General features: G+C 41.6%; 1 protein-coding gene and 1 long non-coding RNA gene across 11 annotated transcripts in view; one reads left to right on the plus strand and one right to left on the minus strand.

Moving 5' to 3' along the window:
- Positions 1 to 20,166, minus strand: part of FOXN3 (forkhead box N3) — a 413,410-nt gene that overhangs the window by 189,279 nt on the left and 203,965 nt on the right. The gene's annotated exons all lie outside the window — the stretch shown is intronic.
- LOC143652099 (uncharacterized) overlaps positions 1 to 20,166 on the plus strand; it is a 38,063-nt gene that overhangs the window by 11,471 nt on the left and 6,426 nt on the right. Inside the window, exon 1 of one of the 2 annotated variants that reach the window (XR_013160417.1) lies at positions 8,718 to 10,183. The exons of the other annotated variant lie outside the window; for it this stretch is intronic. This is a non-coding gene — a long non-coding RNA (uncharacterized LOC143652099). Of the gene's footprint in view, positions 1 to 8,717; positions 10,184 to 20,166 lie in introns of those variants that run through there. 2 annotated transcript variants of the gene reach the window in all.

A 20,166-nucleotide genomic window follows, 5' to 3' on the forward strand; every position in this document is an offset into this window, starting at 1 on the left:
CGTTTTCAAACCTGAAAAATGGATTACAGTATTAGAAGACTTTGTTGTTTCTAAAAAAATACTCTCTACAGAATTGCTTTATAAATTCACTGTTGATGAGTACTATTACATTTAAAATCACTTTAACTACACGTAAAAATCGCAAAGAGGGCAACAGGTTCAGGCAAGTTTCCAAATATCAACATACAGCTTTTTGAACAGCTGATGAAAAATGAACCTTATCTAAAACATTTTACAGAGTTGATAATAACTGCATTCAAACTTAATTATAATAAAAACATAAAACCAAAACTTCCAAGAATTTAAGACTTAACAGTCCAACTCATCCTGAAGACCACTGGTATTTTGCCCTAGGTCAGGGTGACCTGCAAGAAATGAAAACATACACTGAAGTTTCAAACCTAAAAACTGGCAGATGTCTTATGGGGGAAAAGAAATCTCCAACAAACCTATAAGAGATAATGAAAAAGAAAATATTGATAAAATAACATGTTGATATTCTTTAATCACAGAGGCCACTTATTTAAACCCAGTGTCAAGATCAATGTCAAAAACAAAAGGAAAAAAAAGCTTTTAATGAATTAACTGTAAACCATGTATAAGCCAAGATAGTTTTTCAAGACACTGAAAGTGTATTTCAATCAGGTTCCGTAAGGAACATGTCTACAAGACTTCACCTAAAGCCAAATGATCATGTGAAGACTTATCAGTGCTTTCCAAAAGAGACTTGGGTTCCAAGATTGGGATGTTGGTTGCCTTCCCACGGTTTAGCCTGTTTCTACAGGTCCCCCGAGTTACAACATTTTAGAAATTTTGCAACAAGTATTAAGGGAAGGAGCACGTAAACAATGTCTTTTTCTTGGGAAACCACGATGAGTTCCAGACCCAACAGTGCAAGGCCTCACCCTACGTCTCTCCTACACCGCAAATGCAGGGGTGCAGTTCTACATGCGTTCATAAGGTTATCTGACCAATGTCCCTCTCCCCTTGTAGCTAACAGAAATATGGAAGCTCTATGAAGGCAGGAACGAGTCCATTTTTGCTCATTACCCAAGTCCTAACACAATATCTGGCTCAGAGCAGGTGGTTGATATACTCTGCAAGCATTTAAAACATACCTTCCATGGAAAGACAGAAAAATAAAAGCTGAGACTTTCCTAAATACATTTCTTCCTAGTATTCTGACTTTTGAACGAGTAAATGCTTTACTCTTCAAAAAATAAAAATTAAATCAAAAGGAAACAGTACAAATCAAGAATCACAATGAGATTCCACTCCATCCCCACTAGAATGGGTAACATTAAAAACACTGGCAATACTAAGTGGTGAGGATGTGAAGCAGCCTCATAAATTGTCGGTGGGAATGCCAAATAGTATTACTTTGGAAAAGAGTTTGGCAGTTTCTCAGAAAGTTAAATATAAACTTATCATTTAACTAAGAAATCTCACTCCGAGGCATTTGCACAAGAGAAATGAAGTCATATACCCACACAAAGACGTGTACACGAATGTTCTGAACAGCTTTATTCATAATAACCAAAAGCTGGAAACGGTCCAAAAATCCATCAGTAGATGAATGGATAAATAAGTATGATATGTCCATAAAATGGCATACTGCTCAGCAATAAAATGGAATGAGCTATTGATACATACAGCTGCACAGATGATTCTCAAAGAAGCTAGACATCAAAGTGTACCATTCTATAATAGTAAAAAGTGTAAAACTAATTTAAAATAAAAGAAAGCAGATCAGTGGTTGCCTGAGGGCTGGGGTAGAGGGGAAGATGACTGACTGCAAAAGAAACAAGGAAGCTTTTTGTGGTGATGAAAGTATTCTGTATCTTGATTGTAGTGGTAGTTTCCACAGGTGTACACATATTTGTCAACACACTTAAAATGGGCGCATTTATTATAAACAAATTTGATTTATGAGAAGAGCAAACCCTAAATTAAAAAAAGAAACAGCAAACAAAATAACTAGAGGAACAAATTTAGCAGCATAATCTCAAAGAGAAAAGAATTCTTTTACGTGACTTCTGAACTCCATACTGACTGTACATCCTCATGGAATATATAATAAAGACAAAAATAAACTACAAAGAAATTTCATGTCTCATTCCAAATTTTATTTTTAATAGTAAGAGATTATAATTTAAAAATTCTTTGAAGTATATCGTAGAACAAAATGAATAAATAAATGTGTTAATATTATTAAGAATCTGGGTGGTGCAACAGTGGCTCATGGCAGAATTCTTGCCTGCCATGCCGGAGACCCAGCTCGATTCCTGGCGCCTGCCCATACAAGAAAGAAAAAAAAAGTATTATTAGGAATCAAGACATTCAGTGTAAGAGAAAAGAGTAACAAATCAAAGATTTAAGAAAAAGGCCAGTAATGTTAAATTTGAACTAGAAACATCAATATAAACTCCTGATATTTAAAAAAATATTTTCATAGCTCTACCCAGGTAGGAAAATGATAATTTTCCAGCTGCAATGAACACACCTAGTATCCATATTTGGTTTCTAAATATCATTCTCCACTAACAGGAATCCAGGGCTCCTTGAAGAAATGGCTGATTGCATGTCTAGAGATGGGAAAGCACAGGTGACTCTAACACATTTTCTGTGCGAGAAAGCAAGGAAGAATGCAGATTAAAAGGGGCATGTTCTAAGGACACAAGGGGCAACTTCAGAGGGTCCTTAGTGGCCAAATTTTAGATGATTTGAGCATTTAAAAAATTATGACTGATTATAAAACACTGACAAAATTAAAACCCACAAGTCCACAGTGATATTCAAAGAGAGAGATACATTTGCCACGATTAGAGACGATTATGACACCAACCCCTTTCTCTAAAAATTGTTCACTGTATCCTGAAGTTTCTTTTTAGGAGCCGTAATGCAAGCTAATGATGGAAATACAAAAATCATCGTTTTGCAACCCCCAGTGAAACAATTCGGGCGAGAATCATCAATGGCTACAGACACAGCACCAAATCATCTCCTCGTGGATTACCTGCTAATTGCAAAGGGAAAACAAACCATCCAATGGAGAGACTGGCAGCTCCACTTTAAGCCACTGATTGAACTTGGCATCACTAACAGTGGAGCCACCGTTTCAGATGTGATGCATTAGGAAGCACCCAGCATCACCTGGCAAGTTTCTCTAATAAGCCTGAATTCAAGTAAGCATTTGGTACTAACTGCCAGGAGACAGAGGGGCAAGTTAAACATCACAAGAAAGTAACCAGATGAATTCAGGAAATGGGACATTCCACAGAATGACTGGCCTTGAGCTATTCCCACCCTCACACCCCCCCAAAAAAGAAATGTCATGAGAAAAGAATGGGACAATCATTTCAGACTGAAAAAGACTAAGGGGACATAAAAATAAAAATAAAAAAATTTTAAACCTCAGTTGCAATGATTATACCTTAACTACAGGACTCTGGTTTAAAAAGAAACAAAAATACTGATTGTATATGTAGAACGGAATGATCGTGTGTTAATGTTTTTGTTTGTTTGTTGTTAAATTTTTAAAAATTAATTAACAAATTTAAAAAATAAAAAAATAAAAAGTAACAAAAAGTTACTTTAAAAAAGCTTCGGGGGAGAACTGGAAAAATCTGAATATGGACTAGTATTAGATGCAATGGGAATAACTTGAATGTTTTAGGTATGACAACAATGCTGTGGCTCTACAGGAGAAGATGCTTATTACTAGGAGATTCATGCTGAAGTTGGTAAGGCTACAAACTTCCTTCAAAATTCCTTCTAACCGGTCCATATAATTTACACAAAAAGGTAAAACAAACCCAACATATCAACAAATACTGGTTCTGGGTGGTGGGTATACAGGTGGTCACTGTATTATTCTCGCAACTTTTCAGCCCTGGCTGCCTTGGGCACATGATCCATTCATTCAGAGAGAACACCGAGAGTTTCAGGGATACGGGTCCTACGGCATGCGTGTGTTTGTGTGTCTGTGTCTGTGTGTATATATTGTGCCTCTGCATGTCTGCATTTGTCTCTGTGTGTCTTTGTCTGAGTCTCTGCATGTGTCTGTGTCTATGTGTCCGTGTGTCTCTGTGTTTTGTTTGAGTCTCTGTATCCCCATGTGTATGTGTCTATGTGTGACTATATCTGTCTCTCTGTATTTCTGTGTGTCCCTTTGTATGTCTGTGTATCTTGTCTGTGTCTCTGGGTCCCTGTGTTCCTGTGCATGTGTGTGTCTGTGAATTCCAGTGCATGTATACGTGTCTGTGTGCTTCTCTGTGTGTGTGTGTGTGTGTGTGCATGTGTGCGTGCACGCGCACGTGTCTATGAGGAGGGGTGGGAGCTGAGACCCCTCTGGGACGACTGGGCGCCGCAGCGCGGGGAGCACTCAGGGGCCCTGTACCCGCAGGCTCCGCGCAGCGCAGGACTCCGCCTCTCGGAGCAGACCCAGCGGCGGGGAGCTCCCCGCAGCCGTGCTGCTGTCTGGGGAGACGCGCTCAGCACGCAGAAGTCTGTCTGCTGTGAGCGGACGTGGGATTTTCATTACCGAGCAGAAATGTTTTAAATACATTAGTCATTTCTCCTTGAGATAAAAGAAACACTCTCCCGTTTATCACTATGGTTCCTATTAAAAGGAAAGGGCACTTTCAATCGGTATTTCAGATTTAATGTTTACATTTTCCAAAATGAGAGAAATATAAATAAAAACTGGATGTCTCATCAAATGTCTTTTCCCACATGACTTGACTCATGAAAGCACGGAGTCATTTCTAGGGTCTCGAGGAGCTACAGCTGGGAAGGGTCTCAGCCATCTCCTGCGTCTCTCCTGACCTGACAGGTAAGGGAACCAAACCTCAGATGGCAAGAGGCCAGTGTGCCGGAGCCTTCAGGACGCTTCCCACAGCGTCAGGGTGGAAAACCGTGGCTAGGGCCCTAGAGCTGGCTTAACTCGACACCATTGGCTTTTGGGGCTGAAAAAGTCTTGGTCCAGGGTAGGGGGGCTGCCTGTGCATTGTGGGGTGTTTATTTAGCAGCATCCCTCCTCCCTCCTCCAGCTGTGACAACCAAATAATGTCGCCAGGCAGTGCCAAATACCCTCTGGGGACAAAATCACCACTGCTCTGGAGAGTGATAAACTAAGTCCCAGGACAAAGGGAGATACACCAATACAGCCCGATTCAGAAGCAGAATTGCAAATCCCACATCACAGACCATCCCTGTATACTGCCTGGTTCTCAGGGACACGGGAGGCCTCAGTCAACCTAGAAAGGGTTCCACTCAGCCTGTGCCTGCCCACTGCAGACCCTGCCCCAACTGGGACACTCCGGGCACGTGCTCCTGGAACCACAGCCTTCAAATCCCACCCCAAGGTGCCCATGGCCTCTTCCTACAAAAAGCAGCGGCAATCTCGGCGTCGGCCTCACTAACGACACACGGTCTCCTAAAGCATGTTCAGTTTCGCTTCCAAGATGCTTACTCAGGGGACTAGAGGGAAACCGGTTCTGAGATGCCTAAAGCTCCAGGTAACACTCTGAGATCAAACTCAGGGACCAGAGGAGCAAAGCCCCCTTCAGAGAGAAGTGTCACGAAGATGCCGGGAATGGAGCTGCCATCTCCAAGGACTACTGGCAAACTGCAGCAGTGACTCTCCCCAGTGGGCTGTCTACTCAGGGCATTCCTAGAGTGACTCCCAGGAGGGTAACGCCTTCCATCAGGACTGCATCCAAAGCCACTCAGATGAGAGGTTCGATTTTTAATGTTAGAACGCCTGCCCAACAACATCTGGTGGCATGCCATATCTCCAACTAATGCTACTATCACCCTGACATTCCGACCTTGTGAAGCCTGCTGGCTCCAGCAGGGGAAATGTCTCATGACATCTGTGTTCTTCCCTTTCTTAAATGAAGGTGAGGTGAGCACTGCCCCACAGTGAAGGAGCACTGCCTGATCCTCTCAACCATTTCTGAAGCTTCATCCATTGTGTGTCCAGCCCACCCGTCTGCCAGTCATTCTCTTCTAGATGGCCGTGTAGTGTCTCGAGTCCACCAAGCCAGACTGGAGCCCACCATCTTCCCTGTCTACCCCCACTGCCCCCAAACCAAACCCACTGTCCCTGTTCCCCTACAGGTTCAACCCTCACTCCCCACCCCCACGTCTGCACACCCCAAGCCCCCACACCTGTCATCAGAGCCTCTGGGTGCAACCTCCACGGCAGCTCTGGTATCACCTCCACCTTCCTACTGCTGCCAACCTAATTCAATCTTTCCCAACCCCTGGCTGAACCCCTGGCCCCTGCTGGATTCCAGTCCATTACCCTAACTCCTCTTGCCAGATGTAACTACTCAAACACCACTTCCACCTGTTCCACTCCTCTCACCAAGGGCTCCCCAGTGTAGCAGAAGTCATCTGAACTTCCAGGCCTGAAAGTCAAGACCCTTCTTGTCTTTCTGGCCTCATCCTGTACCACCCCTTTCCCTGTTTCCTCGTGTCTCCCTATCCCACCAGCTTCCTCTACCAACTTCTCTATGTCCAACCTGCATCTGCTCAGGCCACTGTTCCTAGCCCTCCCCAGACGCCCTCTGGGTGGGGCAGGCGGCACCTGGGCTTCGGAATCAGACAGACTGCAGTTCGGAGTCTGCTTGGCTGCTCACTAGCTGTGTGGCCCAGGGCAAGTTGCTTATTTCCCTGACTCAGTTTCCTTGTCTATAAAATGGGACAGTAATCACCACTCTGTAGGACACTGAGATCATTAAATAACACGTGAAAGTACTTGATGAAGAGGGGATAGTATGTGAGGCAGAGAAAACGTGGAACTTAGGTTGAATAAGACATGAGAGAGGAACTGTGAAAAAAAACACCCCCCACTGGCCCCCACCAGAGCGAGGTGTCCTGCGGGGTCCACAAGGGGAGAAGTGGGGGCAGGCTCTCGGCAGGGAGCAGCCCAGCACTGCTCCCTGGACATTCTATTGCTCAGGACACTCAAATAGTTTTGTTTTTCTAACACAGTTCTTTTTTTCCTTCTTCTTTTTCTTTTTGGCTAGAGTCAGTACCATCTGTGAATTACACTGCAGAGGCCAGATTTTCCATAATTTGAATAAGACCTCAGGGAGTCTGAACTAAACATATGCCCCACAATAATATCAAGTAACTCATATGTTTTCATCTATTAATTGGGAAAAGGGGCTTTTTATTAACGTCTAAATTTTTATGAACTGAGAAATGTCTAGTTCTTCACACCACACGCAAAATGGCAAAAAGACATCTTCAAACATGTCAGGCTTCTCTGGATAAACGAGAAGGGCCACATTAGCATGAAGGAGAAAAAACATGACGGATGAATTTTAAATATGAGGTTCTTAAATATAAGGGAAAATCAGGGAATTTTCTAGAATCTTTAGAGCTAAAAAGAAAAGCTCAAAGGCAACTTTCTCCACTGACGTTAAGTAGGCTTCTTCTCTGACACCAGCCCCAGTGGGCTGGGGGTGGCTTCCTGGAGCGGCACTCTGAGCAGAAGCCAGCCCCGACACCTGCTCACGGGCGAGAGCTGTGGTTGGTGAGCGATGTCTGCCCTCAGCGTGGAACGCGGGAGTGGAGAGAAGTGCACATCTCTGCCCTCCCTGAGCTGGTTCAACATGTTCATTCTATAGATGAGGAAACTGAGCCTGAGAAATGTTCAAGTCAGACCTTTATGTACTGGGAAAATCGGGACAAGAACCAAGGGCCCCTGAGTCGACACCTCACAAGAGGTGCCACAGGATGTGCAATTTTCCTGAGCTACAGATGAGCTAAATTAGTATTGGTAGGTTCTAAAAATCAGCTGATGACTTTTTAGCTACAGAACCTGGTTTCACTACTTGGAAATTTCTTTTTCTAACCTATATCAAAACACTTCTTTCCTTCAATACATGCTAACCACACACCTCCCACAGGGCCAGGAGTGAGTCCTAGGACAGTCCAGTGTGATTGTAAAGGACAGCACACAAATGCGGAGATGCTGCGATCAAGGTGAGGCCAGAATATAGATTCACAGTGGAGAGGAACCAACCTGGTTTGGACAGGGGACATCATGGAAGACTTCTTGAAAGAAGTCTAAAGTCTAAAGGATGAGCAGGAGTTGGTCAGGACAGAGATGGCTAAAGCAGTATAAGCAAACACCTGAACTGCTTCCCGAACCAAAATTAGGGTTACTGTACACATTTAAATGAGATGGTTTTATGTCCCTTGGAAAAACAACACCCCAGTTCATTCCTTTTAGAAACTGGTACCTAAGGATTATGCCTCTCTCTCTCTCTCTCTCTCTTTTTTTTTTTAAAGCAGCGGTCATCCCCTTTATTTATTTATTTATTTATTTATTTTTACATGGGCAGGCACCAGAAATCGAACCCAGGTCCTCTGGCATGGCAGGCAAGCGTCCTTGCCTGCTGAGCCACAGTGGCCCGCCCGCCTCTTTCTCTTAAACAGACATTTCTTTAGAGAAGCAGTACTATGTAATCTGCTGTTTCCATTTTTGCCTTGGCTATAAGGGCACTCAACCCATAGCAGATACATTAGCTTAAAAAACTTTAATATTTGCTTTCCCCTCTCTTTATGGGGTTTGAATATCTATTTTCAATTTTTCCTTTAATAGCCCTATTGTGACATGCCTGTGGTGGTAAATTTCACATGTCATCTTGGCTAGGTTATGGTGCCCAGCTGTTTGATCAAGCAAGCAGTGGCCTTATTGCTACTGTGAGGGTATTTCATAAACAGATTTACATCATTAGTCGGTGACTGCATCTTATGGCTGATTAAATCTACAATTAACAAAAGCCACTGCCTTTAGCAATGAGCGAGGTCTCCTCATCCAATCAGTTGAAGGCTTTGATGGGAAAACTGATGATTTCAGCAGTCAGAAAGAAGAATCTCTATTTCTATTCCAGACAGTCAGCTTCTCCTGGGGAACTCATCCTCCTTACCTTCACTGGGTTTCCAACTTGCAGCCTGCCCTATGGAATTCAGACTTGCCAATCCCACGGTCACAAAAGCCACTTTCTACAATAAATTTCTTTAATATCCACATATATCTATCTCCTTTTGGTTCTGTTTCTTCTGGACAACTCTGATACAATGTTTTACGGTAATCCTTTTCAAAAGGTGGTGAGGAAAAAATTGTAAAGACGCTGATTAAGGAATGCTCGCCAACATCTCTCTCTCTATATGGTCCTGTACATCTACAACCTCGTCACCTTGAGCCTAAATTACACTCCACATGACTATTCTTTTTCAAGAGCCCAAACCCATCAACTTCTGAAAGGGGTTAATTAATTATTAGCAAAGCCATCTGGGTCCTGAGTCTAGTGAAGCACAATTTTTCTCTGAATGACAAAGGTTGAGGCAACAAATAAAAATAAAATTAAAAAAAGAGCTGGCTAATGCACTCTCTGGCCTCGTAAACATGGCTTACATAAGAAGGGGGAGAGAACACCAAGAGAAAGAACAGGTGAGAAGTGTTTATCTAAGGGATGCCTACAGACCCCTCCTTAAGGGCATTTCCCGCAAGACCTACTTTTACTCACTGAGGGTAACGGAATTCAAGGCTGAGATTGACAAAGATTTTAATATACAACAATTGAAAATTTGATCCTCCTTTCTTTTCTTCAGCTCAGCAGTGTTCAAGGTTAGGCTCTTTACCTCAGCATACAAACGCCCCTGCTGGCAGCAAACAGCACAGGCAGGGGCCACCAGGGAGCTGGGGTGGTGGAAAACTTCACTCTTTACCCAGAGAGAGGAAATACAACTGTTTCAGCTGGGGGGAGTGATGAACCAGCCAAGATTCTTTTTTAATTGCTTCTTATGCACAAAGAACTCTAAAAAGTGCCGCTGGGGTAAAATATAAGTCATGTCCCACCCTGAGATCAAGAAATTCACATACTGCTCTGCAGTGTAAATGAAAACCATGAGCTCTGAAGTCAGAGACACGTGGCGGTGGCCTCTGATCATGTTGGCTGGGGTAGTCTCAGTCAGAGACGTGCACTGCACAACTCCACAAAGTGCCACTCACAGGGGCTACAATGTGAAGTCACAATTCTAATTCCGGAGCTGCTGGGCTATGGGAACCTCTGCAGGTTACTTAGCCAATCAGCTAAGGTTGCTGCAAGAATTAAGAGAGAGAATGCAAGCAAGCTTAAATGAGAGTGCCCAGCACATAGTAAGTGCTCAATTAATGTGAACTCAATAAGGGCCAACACCATGGAAACGACCATCGGTGTCATTGTCACTGAGTGTCTATTATACACCAGGATTGTACCATCATCATCTCACGTAATTGTTATGTGAGAAAGGACTTATTATTCTCATATTACAGACGAGGACAGGAAGCTATTAACAGTAATTAACATAGGAAAGGACATACACTAATCCTTGGTGAACTAAGGATTCAGACCTAGGTCTCTCTGACTCCTACCTCCACACTCCTCAAATTCATCCACTCTGCCTCCTTATTTCATTACATGGCCAACATTATTATAAAGGGCTAAACTGCACAGACAGACTACAAATGTCAAGGACCAGAAGAACGAGGGTAATGAAATCAGCAGTAGATTCCATTAAGAAGATGGACTTTAAACTGAGCCCTTAAGAAAGAGCTGGTTTGAGGTATACAGAAGGCAGAGGAAGAGGGACCAAGGTGAAGAAACGAGCAAGCAGTGGCCATGCAGTTCAAATTTCACAGCACAAAGCAAGGACTTCAGTGGTGGGTGCACGCTCAGAAATAGCATGAAATAAAGATGGAGGAAGATGTGAAGATAAGCCTCTGCAGAGTCTAGAAAGCCAGGGAGGAGTTGGGAACTTACTTCCATGGGTAGCAGCAACCAGAGAATATAGCCTAACAGAGGATAAGGGAGTAGCAGTGTTCAAGCCAGAGGGGACAGAGCCTGCAGACCAGGAATGCTGTACCTACAACCCAGGGACAGAGGGGGTGGGGCTGCCACATGCCAGCTGTGGAACACTGTTGGATGCCCTCCGGAGGGCCACCCACTGGACTTTATTACTGAGTTCCCAGTATCCTGATGATAAAGGACAGACAGAATCAAAGACAATCCCAGGTTCAGAGTCGAGGGGAGCAGGACAATCAGGCTACCATTCATTCATTCAACAAAGCTTCTGGAGCCCCATGTGAACATAGGCCTCAGTAGAGCTTACAATTTAGCGAAGGAGATAGATGGCCAACAAGTAACAAATAAATGTATAAATTAATCTGGTGCTAAGTGGAGGAAAAGTTTGGGTGTCCTGATGGAGTCCTGCAGGAGGGATAAGAGAAGTCTCTCGGAAGGGGTGTCAATGAAGCTGGAACCCAACAGGTGCCAGGTTGGATCAGAAACAGGGAAATCAAGAACTGGATGCCCAAGAGGAAGGCATGATAAAACAATGGATTCCTGACATCAGGGGGCGCAGCAGCTAACAGATGTCACATGGCACGAATTTCAGATTGCTCCCTGACACGAGGCTGGCAGCCACAAAGGAATTCCAAAGAATGGCAGAGTCCGAAACGTGGGACATTGGAGGCACGAGGGAAGGGAACTAGAGTTCCTCGGACTAGAGGACAAAGACCTAGAACACTCTATGATTGCTGATTTGGAGGACCTGAGGCTTGTTATTCTGAAAAGGAAACACTTATCCAGAAAGACTACAGTGGGCACAGGTACAGCCTAAGAAGTAACTTACAGGGCACGTGCTGGGCTCAATTTAGGCACTCCTTTTTCCCATATATAATGCTGTCTTGAAAATGGGTTGGAAAGTGAAAATGCATGCAAGTCAAAAAATATATATCTCATAACTTATATCTCACAAGGATAAAGGAATGTTGCAGCATTTCACACAGGTCCTTTACTTGTGTTTTCCTTCAGAACCATTAACTCCCACAGATTCATGCCAAATGATCTCCATCTCTTTCACAACTGATGTGTCTAGGAGAACTATGCTTTTCATAACTCTTATCATTAACATTTCTACTTTTTCAATTTCATTTTTAAAAAACAAGGTCAAAGGGCAAGTCACAGCGGCTCAGCAGGCAGAGCTCTCCTCTGCCATGCCAGAAACCCGGGTACGATTCCCAGTGCCTGCCCATGCAAAAAAAAGGAAAAAAACAAAACAAAACAAGGGCAAAGTACATAAACAATTCAAATGATTGCACAAGAAACAGTGCTGCCGACACACTCAGAGCTCCAAGCCTCCATAGAAGCTTTGAACTGATAGCAACAACTGGCAGAAATGTCTTTCTCAAAGCTCCAAAAAACAGTTAAAAAGGACAGCAGGAACAGAGAGAGTGCCAAATCAAAAAAAAACTATTTAAATGCAGTAGGGACCTCACAGCTCCCTGGGAGGTCCCTCACTCACCCCTCACCAGATGGGCACACAGCCAGTCCACTCTCCAAGTGCACACATCCCTGGTCCCAGTTCTGGAAAGAGGACAGTAAACCCTTGTGCACATTATTTGGAGCATATATGTCTGGCCCATTTTGTCTGGCAGTGACCTGAGGGACTCGCTGTTGCAGAACTTGCCCTGCATGCAGACGGCAGTTCACCCAGCTCTCCTTCAGAACACTGTGGGAGAGTAGTCAAGCCATGCTGCCTGAGGCAAGGGATTGCTGGCTCCAGGACATACAGCACAGTGTCCAGGACCATGAGAAAACTGTTTCCTAGGAAAGAGGGGACATTCAGAATTGCATAAACAGGGAATTCCTAGGGCCACTCATTAGCACTAGACAAGCCTTTAAGAGATACTAAAGAAAAAAAAAGAGAGAGATGTTAAAGAGAGTTCTGCAAGATAAGACCCATGCACAGAAAGGATGAGGAGGCCCCGTGCTTTGGCCTGGAGCTACTCTCTAAACTCATTATAGGGATAAGACCTGAAGGACAGGACTCCCGTAAGTCACTCTTCTAAAACAAGGACCCAAGGACCGATGTTTTCCTTTCCCCCACTGTTTTCCCCTCTCTTGTTAGCTCCTGGCTTTCAAGAAAAGCTCTCTTAATACTAGCTGGATATAAGCTTAAGAAACAAATGACTCAGAGTCTAAATACCAGCAACAACATATGAAAATATCAACAAGTCCAGGTCTCAACAAAAGGTTACAAAACATACAAAGAAACAGGAAGTGACAGTCCAAGGCAAAGGAGAACAGTAAAGGATTAGAAACCATCAGGAGAAGAACCAGACCTAGGACATTCCAGATGAAGACTTTTAAGAAATGGTCTTAAATATGCTCAAAGAACTACAGGAAAACTCAAAGAACTACAGGAAAACACAAAGAACTGAAGGAAATCAGGAAAATGACAGATGAACACAAGAGAATCACAACAGAGAGATGGAAATCATGAAAAAGAACCAAACAGAGCTGAAGACCACAGTAACAGAAATTAAAAACTCCCTAGAGGGGAATGAGCTGAGACTCAGCATCAAGGGATTGAGAAAATCTTCTCCACCAAAAGGGGGAAGAGTGAAATGAGACAAGATAAAGTGTCAATGGCTGAGAGATTCCAAAGAGTCGAGAGGTTATCTTGGAGGTTATTCTTACGCATTAAATAGATGTCACCTTGTTAGTCAAGATGTAATAGAGAGGCTGGAGGGAACTGCCTGAAAATGTGGAGCTGTGTTCCAGTAGCCACGTTTCTTGAAGATGATTGTACAATGATAGAGCTTTCACAATGTGATTGTGTGATTTTGAAAACTTTGTGTCTGATGCTCTTTTTATCTACCTTATCAACAGACGAATAAAACATATGGAATAAAAATAAATAATAGGGGGAACAAATGTTAAAATAAATTTAGAATGAAATGCTAGTGATCAATGAAAGGGAGGGGGAAGGGGTTTGGTATGTACGCATTTTTTTCTGTTGTCTTTTTACTTCTTTTTCTGAATTGATGCAAATGTTCTAAGAAATTATCATGATAATGAATATGCAACTATGTGATAATATTGTGAATTATTGATTATATATGCAGAAAGGAATGATCATATGTTTGTGTTTGTTGTTATTTTTTTTAATTTAAAATAAATAAATTTAGTAGATTGAAATACTAGTGATCAATGAAAAGGAGGGGTAAGGGGTTTGGTATATATGCATTTTTTTCTGTTGTCTTTTTACTTCTTTTTCTGAATTGATGCCAATGTTCTAAGAAATTATCATGATAATGAATATGCAACTATGTGATAATATTGTGAATTACTGATTATATATGTAGAAAGGAATGATCATATGTTAGGAGTGTTTGTGTTTATTGTTAATTTTTTTTTAATTTAAAATAAATAAATTTAGTAGACTGAAATGCTAGTGATCAATGAAAGGAAGGGGTAAAAGATATGGTATGTATGAATTTTTTTCTGTTGTCTTTTTACTTCTTTTCCTGAATTAATGCAAATGTTCTAAGAAATGATGATGATGATGAACATGCAACTATGTGACGATATTGTGAATTACTGATTATATACGTAGAATGGAATGATCATGAGTTAAGAACGTTTGTGTTTATTTGTTGCTAAATATTTTTTTTTAATTTAAAAATTAATTTAAAAAATGTCATCAAGGTTCAAAAAAAAAAACAACTCCCTAGAGGGGTTCAATAGCAGACTGGAGCTGGCTGAAGAAGAAACTGCTGAGCAGCTTGCACACGACCATCAGGCGCACCAATACACACGCTGTGGGGGTCTCAGACGGAGAAAAGAGAAAGGTGCACAGAGAACATCCAAAGAAATAATGGCTTAAGACTTCTCAAACTGAACAAAATACATGAATACACATTCAAGATGCTCTACAAACTCCACACAGGATAAACCCCAACACCACAGCATAGTTTAATCAAATTATCAGTCATCGAAGATCAAGAGAAAATGCTGAAAGCCTCAAGAGAGAAACAATGTGTCACAAGGGAGCCTCAAAAAGATTAAATGGAGGCAAGAAGGGATTGGGATAACATTTAAACTGCTGAAAGCAAAAAACTGCCAACCAAGAATTCCAGATCCAGTAAAAGTGCCTTTTAAAAATGAGGGAGATAAGAAAACAAAAGGAAAAAGAAAAAATAATGAGGGACAAAGTAAGATATTCCCAGACAAAGAAAGAAAAGTTGAGGGTTTTTGTCGCCATTAGATCAGACCTACAAGAAATGCTAACGAAAGTTCAGCAGGTTGAAATGGAAGGACAACTAACAATAAATCAAAGCTGCCTGAATAAATAAAGATCTTCAGTGAGGGTAATGACATGGTTAAATATAAATGCCAGTACTATCATCTTTTTGGTTTATAACTCCACATTTTAGGATCTAAAAGGCAAATGAATAACAGGGAGTGATAAATCAGTGGTTTGGGACTCCTAACGTACAAATACGTAATTTGTGATAAAAACTACATAAAGGTGAGGGGGATGGAGGGGTAGAGGAATATAGTTTGGGTATAAGTTAAGTTTGTATCAAAGCAAAGGAGATGGTAATGGTTTTAGGATGCTAAATTTAAGCCCCATAGTCTATAAAGAAAATACTAGAAAATAAGCGTGCTCATAAAGACAGAAATTAAGAGTACAGCTCAGGGAACAGGGGAAATGGGAAGTTAATGCATACTGGGTGTAGCATTTCTGTGTGGGAGACGGGAGCGTTTTAGGAATGGAAGGTGGAAAGGGTGCCACAAAATTGTGAATATGATTAATTTCCTTGAACAGAATACTTGGCAGTGGATAGGAGGGGAAGTTTATGTGGTATATATGTTCCCACAATTAAAAAAAGAAAGAGGGCAGGCCACAGTGGCTCAGCAGGCAGAGTTCTTATCTGCCATGCTGGAGATCTGGGTTCAATGCCCAGTGCATGTCCATGCAAAAAAAAAAGAAAGAAAGCAAACAACTACAGAGATAACGACAATTAAACGCAACAAACAATCCTGAATGGGATCTAACAATGGAGGAGAAAAGGGTCAAAAGGACATCTGGGATATATAAAACCAGGAGTATAGAACGTAAGCTTCATACCAATGTTAAATTTCTTGAACTTGGTAACTGCACTTAAGGTGGTTACAAAAGTGAATATCCTGACTTCCGGAGAAGATGGCGGCTTAGTAAGACGCACGGGTCTTAGCTCCTCCTCCAGAAAAGCAACTAAAGAAACAGAAACAATACGAAACAGCTCCCGGAGCCACAACAGAGACCAAAAAGACAGCATACCCCATTCTGGAACGGCTGAAGGGGCAGGGAGAATCCGCTGCGGTGAGATATCCAAGGGGCGCGCGTTTTCCCGGCCGGGGCGGCTGGCGACTGGGGTCCCCTCCACGCACGTGGCTCCCCGGTCTGAGTGGGAACGTTGGATAGTGGGGCCCTCCCACCACGCTTGGCGTCTCGGGCCAGCTGGGCAATTTGGACCGGAGTCCCCCAAGCCACGGCAGCCGGCGATCCACCCCCTCCACGCGCGGTTTCCCGGGCTGACTGCAAGATTCGGACTGGCCAGTTAAAGGAGCCACAGCATCTTTTACTGGTGGGCCCCGCAGACAGACGAGCGCCACGAGTGCCACCTACCGGGCAGGAAAAGAAAAACAGCCCAGAGACTTCACAGAAAAACCTTTCAACCAGCCGGGTCCCACACCCAGGGAAATCTGATCAAATGCCCAGACACCAGCAGAAAATAATGGATGATGCTCGGAAAATTAAAGATATGGCCCAGTCAAAGGAACAAACCAATAGTTCAAATGAGATACAGGAGCTGAGACAACTAATGCTGAATATACGAACAGAAATGGAAAACTTCTTCAAAAACCAAATCAATAAATTGAGGGAGGACATGAAGAAGACATGGGCTGAACAAAAAGAAGAAATAGAAAATCTGAAAAAACAAATCACAGAACTTATGGGAGTGAAGGACAAAGAAGAAAAAATGGAAAAAACAATGGATACCTACAATGGTAGATCTAAAGAGACAGAAGCTACAATTAGTGAACTGGAGGATGGAACATCTGAATTCCAAAAAGAAACAGAAACTATAGGGAAAAGAATGGGAAAACTTGAGCAGGGGATCAGGGAACTGAATGACAATATGAAGCGCACAAATATACGTGTTGTGGGTGTCCCAGAAGGAGAAGAGAAGGGAAAAGGAGGAGAAAAACTAATGGAAGAAATTATCACTGAAAATTTCCCAACTCTTATGAAAGACCTAAATATACAGATCCAAGAAGAGCAGCGCACCCCAAAGAGAATAGACCCAAATAGGCGTTATCCAAGACACTTACTAGTTAGAATGTCAGAGGTCAAAGAGAAAGAGAGGATCTTGAAAGCAGCAAGAGAAAAACAATCCGTCACATACAAGGGAAACCCAATAAGACTATGTGTAGATTTCTCAGCAGAAACCATGGAAGCTAGAAGACAGTGGGATGATATATTTAAATTACTAAAAGAGAAAAACTTCCAACCAAGGCTTCTATATCCAGCAAAATTGTCCTTCAAAAATGAAGGAGAAATTAAAACATTTATAGACAAAAAGTCACTGAGAGAATTTGTGACCAAGAGACCAGCTCTGCAAGAAATACTAAAGGGAGCACTAGAGTCAGATACGAAAAGACAGAAGAGAGAGGTATGGAGTAAAGTGTAGAAAGAAGGAAAATCAGATATGATATATATAATACAGAAGCCAAAATGGTAGAGGAAAATATTATCCAAACAGTAATAACACTAAAAGGTAATGGACTGAATTTCCCAATCAAAAGACATAGAATGGCAGAATGGATTACGACCCAGCAATACCACTACTAGGTATCTACTCAAAGGACTTAAGGGCAAAGACACAGACGGACATTTGCACACCAGTGTTTATAGCAGCATTATCTACAACTGCAAAGAGATGGAAACAGCCAAAGTGTCCATCAACAGACGAGTGGCTAAACAAACTGTGGCGTATACCTACGATGGAATATTATGCAGCTTTAAGACAGACTAAACTTATGAAGCATGTAATAACATGGATGGACCTAGAGAACATTATGCTGAGTGAGTCTAGCCCAAAACTAAAGGACAAATACTGTATGGTCCCACTGATGTGAACCGACATTCGAGAATCAGCTTGGAATATATCATTGGTAACAGAGACCAGCAGGAGTTAGAAACAGGGTAAGATAACGGGTAATTGGAGCTGAAGGGATACAGACTGTGCAACAGGACTAGATACAAAAACTCAAAAATGGACAGCACAATAATACCTAAGTGTAATGTAACTATGTTGGAACACTGAATGAAGCTGCACCTGAAATATGGTTTTTTGTTTGTTTGTTTGTTTGTATCTTCTGTTTTTGTTTTTTTTCTTTTTCCTTTTTATATATATATATTTTATTAGTATTATTATTTTAATTCTCTTCTCTATATTAACATTCTATATCTTTTTCTGCTGTTTTGCTAGTTCTTTTCCTAAATCGATGCAAATGTACTAAGAAATGATGATCATACATCTATGTGATGATACTAAGAATTACTGAGTGCATGTGTAGAATGGAATGATTTCTAAATGTCGTGTTAATTTCTTTTCTTTTTTTTGATTAATTAAAAAAATTTTTTTTAAATTGGATAAAAAAATAAAAGCACATAGTAGATTCAGGAAAAAAATAAATAAATAATAGAGGAAAAAATGTTAAAATAAATTCAGTTTGAAATACTAGCGATCAATGAAAGGGAGGGATAAGGAATATGGTATGTAAAAATTTTTTTTCTTTTTCTGTTTTTGTTTTATTTTTCTGTTGCCTTTTTATTTCTTTTTCTGAATTGATGCAAATGTTCTCAGAAATTATCATGATGATGAATATGCAACTATGTGATGATATTGTGAATTACTGATTATATATGTAGAATGGAATGAGCATATATTACGGATGTTTGTGTTTCTTTCTTGTAATTTCTTTTTAATTAATAAAAAATTATTTAAAAAAAAAAAGTGAAGATCCTTGTTCTTAGGACATGCACTCAGCAGTGTTAAGTGTTCTGGGAGCATGATGTATACAGCTTACACTCAAGTGTTCAGAAAATAGATGGATAGATATATGGATGGATGATAGATAAATAGTTAGACAGATAGCTGGGGTAAGGGGGTAAGGGTATGCTGGAGCTCTCTGTATGAGATTTGTATTATTTTTTGTAACTCTTCCATAAGCATGAAAGTATTTCAAAATAAAAAGTTAAAAAAAAAAAAAGAGTACTATAAGGACAAATAAAGAAAAGGTGTGAAACTGTTCTGGTGGCTGGTAGGCCACTGTCGAATGGCTAAGAATATGTACTTGATGACGTATAGGAAGACAAATTTGCGGAAGGAAAATAAATAAAAGGGGGGGATGGTTTGGAGGCATCAATGCACGATACTAGCAAGTTCATCAGAAAAGCCTCATAAAAATGACTCTGGCTGGTCCCAGCTAGGCTAAGGACTCTGCTGCCCTTTGGACCACAGCAGAGGGTTAGAGGTCAGCAATAATAGACTTTTTCTTCAAGCTTTGTGGACCATAAATAATTCTGCAATAGAATCAATAGGGATATTTTCAGCAATTCAAAAGCACATACACACACATATTAAAAGTAAGGAGAATTGTGACTTTAAGAAAATGGTACATATGCCCCTAGAATATTATCTGGCCATAAGAAAAGGTCAAGTTATGAGACATGCTGCATGTGCTAGTTTGATATCGTGATGTACTCTGGAAAAGCCATGCTCTTTTCCTAATCCCATCTTGCGGTACCAGACCTATTGTTTGGGACGGACCTTGTGATTAGATTGTCTCCAGGGAGATGTAACAAAAGTTGTTACACTGGGCAACAGACACCCAATTATTTGCTGGACATCTCAATTAGATGGCGATGTGATGCTGCCCATTTAAAGTGTGTCTTGATTAGTTTACTGGAGTCCTTTAAAAGGGGAAACATTTTAGAGAAAACTCAGAAGCGACACAGATGCAGACATTTGGAGATGCTTAGAGTGCCAACAGAGCAAGAGTAAACACCTACACATACACATATGGAGATGCAGAGCCCTGCGGCCACCACTATGTGCCTTCCCATGAGATGCTAAGCAAGGCAGAAGAATCCACAGGGGCTGAAAGCTGTTTGAAACCAGAAGCCCATAGAGGATACAGATGCCAGCCATGTGCCTTTCCATGTGACAGACACTGGCCTTTCTTAAGAGTCAAGGTATCT

The sequence above is a fragment of the Tamandua tetradactyla genome, chromosome 12, assembly GCF_023851605.1.
Source record: "Tamandua tetradactyla isolate mTamTet1 chromosome 12, mTamTet1.pri, whole genome shotgun sequence".
Classification (NCBI taxonomy): Eukaryota; Metazoa; Chordata; class Mammalia; order Pilosa; family Myrmecophagidae; genus Tamandua; species Tamandua tetradactyla.